Below are 13,047 nucleotides of genomic sequence, written 5' to 3'. Positions count from 1 at the left end.
CTTGGGCATTACTTAGGACCAAATCCAGGATCGCCCCACCCCTGGTAGGTTCTGAGACCATCTGCTCCATAGCACAGTCATTGAGAGCATCATGAAACTCAATCTCTTTCTCTCGACCAGAACACATATTGACCCAATCAATCTGCGGGTAGTTAAAATGAGTACTGCTAAAATGAGTACTCTCTGCTAAAATGAGCAGAGAGTTCAGACCACAGTACTGCAGTACTGCTGCTTTACCACTCTGCACCATGGGGCTGCTGGTTATATCTTCTTTTTTTGATCAGGAATGCATAGGAACGCAGTTCTGGCTGGCTTGGCATCAGGGGTGGGGCCTAATATGCACATGAGTTCCTGCTGGGCTTTTTCCACAACCCCGCCCACAGTATATTATGTCTTGTTTGAAAGAACCTTGGGAATTGTAGTCTACTGTGGGTTCTGAGGTTCCTAGTTAGCCCTTCCCCCATCACCAAACTCCTGTTCCCAGAGAGAAGGTAGGATAGATACACTCTGAGGTGGTCTCTGAGTTATACAGTCACTTGCTTTGGAGCGGGAGCCAGGGGGTGGGGTGGGGTGGGATGAATGCATGCCCTTCTGTTCTTACCTTCCACCTTAACCCCAGGATGAAACGCATTTCCCTTTCAAATCAGCGGACCCAGGCAATGGCAGATAGGATGAGCCACTCAAATGTGAAAGCCCCAAGTATGAGGGATTCCAATCTGATTGTTGACTTTGATTGAAATGCAAGGCAGGGGGATTGGGAAGGAAAAGGAGGGGGGGGACTGCTATTCACTCAGCCTCCTCCAGGCCTGGCTGCTCGAGGGCAAGCCCGTCCTGTGAAAGAGGCCTTTGTGTCAACCTCCCCAGGCCCTCTTGTGCCGCATGCCAGCAGGTAGCAATTGTTCAGATCCCTTGAGCAGGGTCAGAGTGGAAGGAGGCAAGAAATGGCTTCTGTGGAAAAATACAACAGGAATGTGCAGAGAGGGGTCTCCTCTATGGCAACAGCCCTGCAATCGCAGCCAGAACAGCTTAACCCACTCTCAAAGGAAATTTCCTCCATTGTTAGCTTCTTCTGGGTGGGGAAGGCTCTTGGTATCTGCTTAAGGGGGAAAAATATAAAGCCAGGACTTGGGATAAGAGAGAGGACAATGGAGCTTATCTAGTTCTGCCTGTTGGCCCGGAGCAAGAAAGGGCATAGTTAAAGTGGGCAGAACCCACCAGATGAAGATGAGTCAATGCAAAGGAATTCCAGAGGGGTTGCTCTGTTTGTCCGTAGCAGCAAAACTGAAGAAGATTTCAGGAGCACCTTGAAGTTTAACAACATGTCAGCAATTAAGGTTGCCAGATCCAGGCTGGGAAACTCCTGGAGATTTGGGGATGGAGCCTGGGGAGAACAGGGACCTCCCTCGGTGGGGTACAGAGACACACCCTCCACCCTCCGGATTATCAGTTTTCCTCAGGGGAACTGATCTCTGTAGTCTGCAGACGAGCTGTAATTCCAGGGGGTCCCAAGGTCCTACCTGGAGGTTGGCATCCCTTAATGGAAATGGGCTTGTAGAAAAAAGAGAAAGGAGCTCTAACTCTTACGTGTTATCTCTCCCCCCCCCCATGCCCCTTTTTGTTGCTTTATATACATTCAGCTCCTTTAGTTGGACACTGTGGATTTGATGAAGTGAGCACTGACTTACAAAGGTTTATGTTGGAATAAATCCCATTAAAGGTGGATTGCATTGAATTCCTGTTCTTTCATATTTCATATTTTTAATACTGTTTTTATTTCAGTGTCCTGTATTTTTGTAATGCAGGTTTGTTTGACAGATTACCTTCTTTAGAGGTGAAATATTTTCTTACTCCTTCACTGTATCAATCCAACATGAAGAGAGAGCCACTGTGGTGTGATGGTCAGAATACTAGACTAGGATCTGGGGGACCTAGGTTTGAATCTCCACCCCACTCCTGCTGGGTGACCTTAGGCCAGGGGTGGCTGAACTGTGGCTCAGGAGCCGCATGTGGCTCTTTCACACATGTTGTGTGGCTCCCAAAGCCCCCAGCACCCCATTGGCCAGCTTGGAGAAGGCATTTGCCTCTTTAAATCACTTATCCAAACCAAGCCAGTTAGCGGCTTGGAGAATGCATTTAAAGTTGCTTTCTTTCCACCTTTACCTCCCTCATCTATTTGCTTTCTTTCAACCTTGTCCTCCCCCATGTTTCCTTCCTCCCTCCAACATCTGACGTTCATGTCTTGTGGCTCTCAAACATCTGATGTTTATTCTATGTGGTTCGTATGTTAAGCAGCTTTGGCCACCCCTCCCTCAGACCAATCACAAGCTCTCAGCCAAACCTACCTCATAGGGTCATTGTGAAGATTAAATGGAGTAGAGCAGTGTGGGCTACTTTGGGTTCCAGTGAGGAATAAAGGCGGGGTATAATAAATTAAAACACTAATCAAATGAGCCACTTTGATAATATAAAGGGTTATATCAATGCATATATGCACACTTCCCTCGAAGAAATACTGCTTCTTTACTCACAGTTCCTGGGAGGCAGGTGATGCACTCACATTTCTGCACCAACAGGAAAGCATTAAGGATATCTATCAATTGTTTCACAGCTTGGATTGCCAACTCTGGTTCTGGAAATGCTTGTAAATATGGGAGTCATGTTTGCAGAGGGTGGAGATCAGAAGAGATGGGATGCCCCAGAATCCACCCAGGGGAACTAATTTCTGTAGTCTGGAGAACAGCTGTAATTCCAGGAGAACACCAGGCCCCAGGAGGAGGCAGGCAGCTGCAGCCCTAAGAAAAGCCACACTTCCTGCTAGGGTTGCCAAACTCCAGGTGGAAGCTGGAGATCTTCTGGGATCACATCTCCTGGTGCCTGAGAAATCAGTTCATCTGGAGAAAATGGCCACTTTGGAAGGTGGACACTGACATATACCCTACTGAAATCCCTCCTCTCCCCAAACCCTGCCCTCCTCAAGTTCCACCTTCAAAATCTTCAGTTACTTCCCAACTTGGAGCTAGCAATGCTACTGATTGCATTGTAAGTACACTCTGTGTGTGTGTGTGTGTGTGAGAGAGAGAGAGAGAGAGAAGTTGCCCAGTTTATCCTAATTTCATGCATGTTTCATGCAACAAGTCCTACTGGATTTAATAGTATTTGCTCCCAGAAAGGAGGATGCATAAGGACTGGAAGCTTTCATTTCTGTTTTCTTTTCCCTTTCCTTGATTGTGCAATGGCCTCAGGTGTGTCCATAAAAACGGGCAATTAAGTATCAAATTTCCATCATGTAACAGGAAGCTGAACCAGCTTGTTTTTTGTATTTGTTCCTTATCAGCAGTGGCAGTTCTGGATCATCAGCCATTCCGTACCTGCCAGCATGTTTGCAGTGACACTGTGATCTCTGGAGAAAGCCTTTGCAGTTGTCTGGAGTGCTCAACTCAAGGAAGGAGCAGTCAACAGTGAGTGAATTGCTAGGGTGTCTTTTCACGAAGCAGACATGCAGTCTATGGCTGTACCTGTAACCAAGCGAGTTTTCCTGGTTTCTTCTGGATTTTCTTCTGGATTAACTTTCCTAAGGTTGTTTGCTGCTGAATCAGGCTAAAATGTAGGAGAGGCAGGAGAAAGTAACAATAGTGAGTTATGTGAATGATAAGAAGGGAGCTCAACTCACCCACAGGTGACATAGGATATTAGACAACCACCTTTATGTCCTTGGTTCTCTCCCATGTGTGGTTTGCACTATCACAGGTTAATATATCTAAATTTGTTATTGAGGGGATTGGTGTTGGGTACTGGAGAGTGGGCTGCTTTAGGGAAACCAAGCTGCAGATTGTCATTTAACTACAAAATTTGGAAGTCTGCAATTGTAAAGCTCTCTGACTTTGGCACTTTTGCACACTAAAGAACACACTTTCAATGCACTTTGCAAATGGATTTTGCTGTGTGAAATGGCAAAATCCACTTGCAAACAGTCACTGAAGTGGATTGAAACTGCATTATTTAGCATATGTCAAAGTACCCTTATATTTAACTTGGTAGGACAATGGCTCAAGTGACCTTATTGATGTTTTGTTATGAATGCTGAGATCCGATGTATATCTGTGGAAAGGTGTGCTTGAAATGCTACCAAATATTCTGAACTATGTGCTGGGTATGCAGGGCGAAAGCTCATGTCCTGTGTGTTGGTCATGCAATAGGAATCCTGTTACTCTTATCTGTTTTGAAAAGTTTAAATCAGGGAGGGACTATTGCTCAGCAGTAGAGCCTCTGCTTGGCGTGCAGAAAGTCCCAGGTTCAAACCCCAGCATCTCCAGTTAAAAGGACTAGGCAGTAGGTGATGTGAAAGACCTCTGCTTGAGACCCTGGAGAGTGGCTGCTGATCTGAGTAGACTTGATAGACCAATGGTGTGCTTTAGTATAAGGCAGCTTTATGTGTTCAAATATCACTTGATCTCAGCCTCTGCTGGAGAATGATAAGAGAGATGTGATTTGGGTGGCCACTTGGACAAATGTTTAAAGAAGAAAGTTTTAGAGCAGAGGTGTCAAACATGTGGCCCAGGGTCCAGATCAGGCCCCCACAGGACTCCTATCAGGCCTGTGAGCAGCTCTGTTTCCTTTCCCCTCTCTCTTGCTTCCTTCTGTGTCGCAGCTTGCTTTGTCGGGCTTGCTGAATTGCACAGGAGCTACAAAACATCTATTTGCTCCATTGGTTGAGGCTCCTCTAGACAAACACATAGCCCTCAGTCTGTGTCATGGTACCTTCACATGAAGCAGCTTATGTACAAGAGCTCACAATGCTAGGGTTCCAATCCCCAGGTGGGGGCAGGGGATCCCCCGGTTTGGAGGCCCTCCCACTACTTCAGGGTCATCAGAAAGTGGGGGGGGGGAGGGAAAGGTCTGCAGGGCGGCACTCCATTATTCCCTATGGAGACTGATTCCCATACGGTATAATGGATAATTGATCTGCAGTTATCTGGGGCTTTGGGGGGGGGCGCTATTTTTTTGAGGTAGAGGCACCAAATTTGCAGCATAGCATCCAATGCCTCTCCTCAAAACACCCTCCAAGTTTCAAAAGGATTGGACAAAGGAGTCCAATTCTATGAGCTCCAAAAGAAGGTGCCCCTCTCCTTCATTATTTCCAATGGAGGGAAGGCATTTAAAAGGCTTACAGTCCCTTTAAATGTGATGGCCAGAACTCCCTCTGGAGTTCAATTATGCTTGCCTTGCTCCTGGCTCCACCCCAATGTCTCCTGGCTCAACCCCTAAAGTCCCCAGATATTTCCTGAATTGGACTTGGCAATCCTACGCAATGCCCAGCCATTTCATGTTTTCCTCTGGGTCTTAGGCTCAAAGCATTGACCATTGGATTTCTGTAATGAATGTCAGTAAAACAAAACTAGGTTTGTAACTTACAGATACACATCTGAACAACACCTGAATAGCATTCGCAAGATTGCTACAGCACATACATTGGCCCTTTTCAGACAGCCTATGCATTCTGTTTTAGTAACTACTCACTAACGGATCATTCTTGCCATTTCAGACAGATTTGCTTTAGTAACTGCCTGCTAACGGAATATATTTACCTGTTCACACAATCCCACTTGTGTCCCGTTAGCAGGACATGACTGAGTCATTATTAATGAAAAGCAGTTTCTTCCGCTATCGAACCCTGCCTCGCCCTTCTGAATTGCTATGCTGAGCTGTGTGAAATGGCCAATTGTCTCCAGATTTTGATGCAATAATTCAGAGCAAGAGGTGTCAGTTATCAGAGACTGTTAAATAGACAAAATATTTCAAGAATGCTAATGTTTTAGGCATGTTTTATTTTAAGTTTTAATCAAATATTTGTGTCTGTCTCTGTCCTTTATGACATTTATATCTCTGCTACCTGGCATTACGTTTTATGACACACGTGGCCCAGCCCGACAAGGTCTCATTTATGTCAGATCTGGCCCTCATAACAAATTAATTCAGCATATCTGTTTTAGAGGGTAGCTGTGTTGATCGGCAGCAGAAGAGCTAGGTTCAATAGCGCCTAAGTGGCTGGCAAGTTTTTTGGGATATAAGCTTTCAACAGTCAAAGTTCCCTTCATCAGATACCTGATGAAGATACCTCAATAATCTTGTTGGTTTCTAAGGTCTAGCTTGAAGAAGAAAGTATTCTTGTCATGACTTCCCACTTAATGTATCTCATGCTGCCACCAGGAATTTAATTCCAGACAGTTTGTTTAACATTCCTAACTGAATTGTGCCCAAGCTCTAAGCAGGGCTGGCCCTAGACTGTCTGGCACCCTAGGCAAGGCTAACCCCCTGCACTAATAATGACATGTGGGGAATGCCCAATTTGGTGCCCTCAGAAGACCAGCAGCCTAGACAATCACCTAGTTTGCCTAGTAGCAGGGCCAGCCCTGGCTCTAAGGCTTTGTCATTGGACTATGTGGCCCTGAGGATGAGACTTATAATTTAATATCATAGGACTCCAGGATAAGATAAAACAACTTAAAACTTTATTTGTACAATAAGCGTATTGGTTTCAAGATGTTTATAGCTTAAACTAACGGGCTGTGAAGTTACCTCTAAGGTAAAGTACCTAGGGGTAGAGATAACAATGAAAAATATTGATTTGTTTAAGAATAATTATGAGAAGTTATGGCGTAGAATAGAGGAAGATGTGCTAAAATGGAACAAGCTCAATTTGTCATTGCTGGGCAGAATAGCTGCAATAAAAATGAATAATGGATGGCCAGCCTGACTGCGTCCCAGGGAACCTGGACCGGGCATTGCAGGCCGTGGCAACCTGGCTTAGGCTGAGTGGGCTGAAGCTGAATCCGACGAAGACAGAGGTCCTTTGCATGGGCCGCGGTGCTCTGGGAGGGGAAATACCTCTCCCGGTTTTTGATGGCGCGCCGCTGAAAGCGGCGCACCAGGTCAAGAGCCTGGGAGTTCTACTGGAGCCTTCACTATCGATGGAGGCCCAGGTAGCTGCCACTGCCAAGTTGGCATTTTTCCACCTGAAGCGGGCAAGGCAGTTGGCTCCTTTCCTAGAGCGCCGGGACCTAGCAACAGTGATCCATGCGACGGTCACCTCAAGATTGGACTACTGTAATGCCCTCTACATGGGGCTGCCTTTGTGTCGAACCCGGAAGCTGCAGCTAGTGCAGAACGCAGCGGCCAGGCTGTTATTAGGACTCCTGAAATGGGAGCATATACAGCCAAGGCTGCGCGAACTGCACTGGCTGCCAGTTATATACCGGGTTCGCTACAAAGTGCTGGTCATTACCTTTAAAGCCCTATATGGCCGAGGACCTGCCCACCTGAAGGACCGTCTCTCCCCATACGAGCCCCAAAGAGCACTGAGGTCAGCAGGGAAGAACAAGCTGACTGTCCCTGGGCCAAGGGAGGCAAAATTACAAACCACACGGGCACGGGCTTTCTCCGTGGCAGCCCCGTGCCTGTGGAATCAACTCCCGGAGGAGGTGCGGGCCCTGCGGAACTTAGATCAATTCCGCAGGGCCTGCAAGACCATCCTCTTTAGGCAGGCCTTCTCAGAATGCTGACAGAGGATGGCTGAACGGAGGATCCAACAAAGTGATTCTTTAATGATTCTTGCCACCATTTAAATATGTAATAGCGCCCGGAACACCTCTGCTGCTGTTAAGCTATAGATTATATATGTTATAGATTATATATGTTGGATTAGTTCTTAAAATGTATTAACTATGTATATTATTAACTATGTATAATTTTAATGCTGTTTTATAATTTTAATGTGTTTTAATCACTGTATTTATATTATGTCTTATTGAATGTTGTTAGCCACCCTGAGCCTGCCCAGGCGGGGAGGGTGGGATACAAATAAAATTTAATTAATAATAATAATAATAATAATAATAATAATAATAATAATAATAATAATAATAATAATAATAATAATATTCTATCTAAGGATAATATATCTGTTTCAAACTATTCCCATTGTGAAAGATGCTAAACAGTTCGATAAATGGCGAAGGAAAATTTCAGAATTTGTGTGGGCTGGGAAGAAACCAAGGATTAAAATGAAAATCTTGACAGATGCAAAAGAGAGAGGTGGATTCCAATTACCAGATTTGAAATTGTATCATGAAGCAGTTTGTTTAGTATGGATGAAAGAATGGATAACGTTGTTGAATAAAAAACTTCTAATGTTGGAAGGCCATGGAAAAAAATTTGGCTGGCATTTATACTTATACTATGGAAAAAAGAAGATGGATGGCCTTTTCTCTCACCATTATATAAGAAGTAATCTACTAAATGTATGGATAAAGTATAAGAAATATGGTGATGAGAGGAGACCTTTGTGGATAGTGCCAGCTGAAGTGATAAAGATAACGGCTAAAACAGCCAAAGAAAAACAGCTATCATACAATCAGCTACTAAAAATACAAAGTGGAAAAATAGAACTGAAAACTGCAGAAGAACTGAGTTACAAGTATGATTGGTTTCAAATGCAACAAATAAAAAGTTTGGTGGAGAATGATATCAAAACTGAAGGAATAAGGAAGGAGCAAACAGAAATGGAAAGAGTTCTGCTTGGAGATAATGAGAAATTAATTTCAAAAGTATACAAATTACTTTTACAATGGTCTACAGAAGATGAAGTAGTGAAATCTCAGATGATAAAATGGGCAATTAATGTAAATAAAGAAATAAAGATGGAATCTTGGGAATATTTGTGGAAAAATTCTATGAAACTCGCAACATGTCATAGTATTAAAGAAAACTGTTTTAAGATGATGTATAGATGGTATATGACTCCAAAAAAATTAGCAAAGATGAACAACAAGATGCCAGACAGGTGTTGGAAATGTAAAAAGCACGAAGGTTCTTTCTACCATATGTGGTGGACTTGTGAAAGGGCTAAAATGTTTTGGCAAATTATTCAGCAAGAGATTTCTAAGATTTTGGGTTATGAATTCAGTAAAGTGGCAGAGACTTTTCTGCTGGGATTACAAATGGAAAAATTTCCAAAAGAAGACAGAACTTTAATATGGTACTTGCTCTCAGCGGCTAGGACATTGTATACGCAGCTGTGGAAGCAAGAAAAAATACCAGAGAAATGGGATTGGATTACAAAAGTTATGTCATGGAGTGAAATGGACAAATTAACAAGAAAATTAAGAGACTATGATTTGGAACTTTTAAAGTTGGAGTGGAAGAAATTCAGAAGATACGTAGAAAAAGAGTGGAAAATAAAAGGACATTGGACAATCTTTGATAATGATTAAGGTTTTTAAAATAAGAATATAACTGTTGGTTGTTGTTTTTTTCTTTAATAGTTAAGCGTACCTTTAATATTTGTTTCCTTTAAGTAAATAACACTGGTGGGGGTCAAGTAACGGGGGGAGGGGTGGGGGAAAAGTAAGATATGGGGTAGAAAGTTTTTTCTTTTACTTTAAGTTTTTATAAGTTGTAGATATAGTTTTGCTACCATATGTTACTAATAAAATTGTTTATTACTAAAAAAAAGATGTTTATAGCTTAATTCTTCAGTGAATAATAATAACTTCTGATGGAGGTGTCACTCTATCTCTTCACAAATTCCTCTCTCTCAAATCCTCTTTTGTCTTCCTAACTCAACTTTCTGACAGCTTTGGTCTCTCTCACACTCCTGACAATATTAGGTTTGGGTTCTCTATCTAGCTCCTAATATGCCCTCTAAAGTATTCTACTTTTCTTTCCTAGAATCTTAAGGCCTTTCACAGCACTAGGATGGGATTCTAATCAGAAGGCTGCTTCTCAGGTGCTGTAAACTGCTGACTGACCATGACTGACTGTTAGGCTTCCCAACCCCCCAGCCCTGGCGGGGGACCCCTGAATTTGCAGCCTCCTCCCCCGCTCTCCAAAAATCTGGAAGCTGGGGGGGGGGGGACTGCGCTTCCCCCTCACAGTGCCCGGCCGCCGCCACCGCAGCAACACCAGCGCCGCCACCACCAGCGCCGCTGGCCCAGGCACAGGCAGCAGCCGCAGCCCGCCACCGCCATCGCTGCCGCTGCGGCCGAGCTACAACCCGCAGCGGCGGGAGCAGCGCACCAACCCCAACCCGCAGCGGCGGGAGCAGCGCAGAGCCTCGTTTCCCCCCCACACTCGGAAGCCCCCCCCACTCAGCGCCGCCGGCCTGGACACAGGCAGCAGCCGCAGCCCGCCACCACCATCGCTGCTGCTACAGCCCGAACTACAACCTGCAGCGGTGGGAGCAGCGCACCAACCCCAACCCACAGCGGCGGGAGCAGCGCGGAGCCTCATTCCCCCCCCCACTCGGAAGCCCCCCCCACTCAGCGCCACCGGCCCAGGCAGCAGCTGCAGCCCGCCACCGCCGCAGCTGCTGCCGCTGCGGCCCGAACTACAACCCGCAGCGGCGGGAGCAGCGCGGAGCCTCATCCCCACCCCCACTCGGAAGCCCACCACCGAGCGGCCAGGCGGGAGGAGGCAGCGGCGCCGACGCGCGGAGAGAAGCGAGGAGGGGAGAGGAGGGGGCGCTGGCCGGACGCCTGCACTGAGGGTCAGGGCGAGTCCCCATTGCAAGCCCGCTGTCAGCTAATTACAAGGGAGTCACCCTCCATAATATAAAACCACCCTCATGTGAATAATCCTTTTAGCCGCTGCAGCAAGACCCTGTTGAAATCTCGGAGGAAGATGTGGCCATGCTGGGGTGTGTGTGGTCATGCTTTCCTGATATCGCAGCAGGAAGAATGAAGAATGTCAATAGCCAGGCAGGAACCATATCAAAGGCTGGCTGTGCCAGTAAAATGACTCCCTGTCAGGCAGCAGCCTGATTGCAGGAGTCGTTTAATCAAGATCTGCTAATCTGGTGAAACCTCAGTTCTGGAGGAGGTATATAACCGGGACAGAGAGACTCTCTCTGTCATCACAACCGCCCAGATCCTTCTCCGTCTTCATTGATTACGCTTGGTGAGTGTTTTTTTCCCTCTAAACCACAACTCGGAACCTCTTAAGGCCCGCCTGCCTCATATAGCGAATTTCATAGCTATTCTGAGACTTTTCATTTTTAGAAGAGATGGGCTAAAAGGGGGACACGATAGAGGTAGGGTTGCCAATCCCCAGGTGGGGGCAGGGGATCCCCTGGTTTGGAGGCCCTCCCCCTGCTTCAGGGTCATCAGAAAGCGGGGGGGGGGGGAGGGAAATATCTGCTGGGAACTTTATTATTCCCTATGGAGATGTATTCCCATAGGAAATAATGGAGAATGGATCTGTGGGTATCTTGGGCTCTGGGGGGGGCTGTTTTTTGAGGTAGAGGCCCCAAATTTGCAGCGTAGTATCTGGTGCCTCTCCCCAAAACACCCTCCAAGTTTCAAAAAGATTGGACAAGGGGGTCCAATTCTATGTGCCCCAAAAGAAGGTACTCCTATCCTTCATTATTTCCTATGGAAGGAAGGCATTTAAAAAGTGTTCAGTCCCTTGAAATGTGATGGCCAGAACTCCCTTTGGAGTTCAGTTATGCTTGCCACACCCTTGTTCCTGGCTCCACCCCAATGTCTCCTGGCTCTGCCCCCAAAGTCCCCAGATATTTCTTGAATTGGACTTGGCAACCCTATATCACTATGAGTTTGTCTTTGTTTTAATTGCATTTTTGGTGGTTTCTTTAATAATATGCAGGATTTTACTGTACATTGTTTTTAGTTTGTTTATTAACTGTTTCAAGCTTTCAGAAAGAGGGTTAACTGTATTAAGCAAAAGGTTGTATTAACCGAAATACCTTTATTAAAAAGTTTATTATAAAAGACACAACAAAAATGGGAGAGTGGTTGAACTGAAAAAAGTGACGGGGAAAGTGCAAAAACAAAATACAAGAAAAAGCACTCAACACAGTCCTCTTTCCCTTTTCCACCTGCCAACTAGCAAATGGTACCTTACAATTTCTGAGCCTGTACAGATTGCAAACCCAATAGACTTATATAAATTCTGAGGTGTAAGGCATTGCACCACAGCTTTCCTTTAGATATTGTGGTTGGTGTATTGTAGTTGGTGTACTTGCCTACTAAGAGGAAGGAATTAAAAGCTACTGAAATCTCTCCCATCATCAATATTATCTAATAATAGTCAACAAGGCCTGATCTGTGGGTACTTATCTAAAGACTGGGGGTCACAAACAGACTATGGACTTTTTTTGCAAACAAAACCATAAAAACAGGTGGTGGTGAGATCACCTCAAACAGAGGAGCATTTGTACATATACACACAATGTACCAAGCAGCAAAGGAGTAGATGGGTAAGCAGAACAGCAAGAGAGGACTGGTGGCAGGATGGCTAGAAGGAAGTAGGTGGAAGGGGAGAAGTGGTGGTTAGGCAGAGCTCAAAGGAGAGTGGTGGGTGGCCAGGCAGAGCACCAAGGAAGGCGGAAGATTGGCAGAATAGTGAGGGGGTTGGCTGACAGAGTGGTGAGGAGGGGATGGCAAGGAGGTCAGAAAAAAGGGGGTCGTGGGTGGGCAAGTAGGAGGTGGAAACAGTGTTGTGTGTCAGCTGCTTTGAACCATGAGGAAAGGAGGGCTATAAACATTTTAAATAAGGGTGAGGGGGAGTTGAGTGTGGAACAAAAAGAGCAGCTGGCAGTGGAAGGAAAGGGTAGTTGGGAAGGTATCAGAAGTCAAAGCAGAAAACAGGGACCAGTGAGGAGGTTTCCCTGTCTCTCACGGGTAAATTTCTGAGCAACACCCACTGATCTCCACAAAGTGGTGCTCCTGGGGGAAAGGTAGGCTTCCCAACCCCCCCGCCCTGGCGGGGGGCTGTCGCATTTGCAGCCTCCTCCCCCGCTCTCCAAAAATCCGGAAGCGAGGGTGGGGAGAGAACATGCGTGTAGGAATCATGTCGTTGTAGAGCTCCTGCAGGTTTAGAAACCTGCAAACAGTTTTTAAAATGTGTGCCCCTTTAAGGCTGCACAGGAAACAGGAAGGGCTTCGTGGGAAAGGGTCAGTAACAGTTTTCATGGAGAACGGCCCCTCCCTTTCTTTTGCTTTCGTTTTCACGGCAAGCAAAGTTCTGCTGGAA

This window comes from Heteronotia binoei, chromosome 8, assembly GCF_032191835.1.
Source record: "Heteronotia binoei isolate CCM8104 ecotype False Entrance Well chromosome 8, APGP_CSIRO_Hbin_v1, whole genome shotgun sequence".
Lineage (NCBI taxonomy): Eukaryota > Metazoa > Chordata > Lepidosauria > Squamata > Gekkonidae > Heteronotia > Heteronotia binoei.
This window is presented reverse-complemented; position numbering follows the sequence as displayed.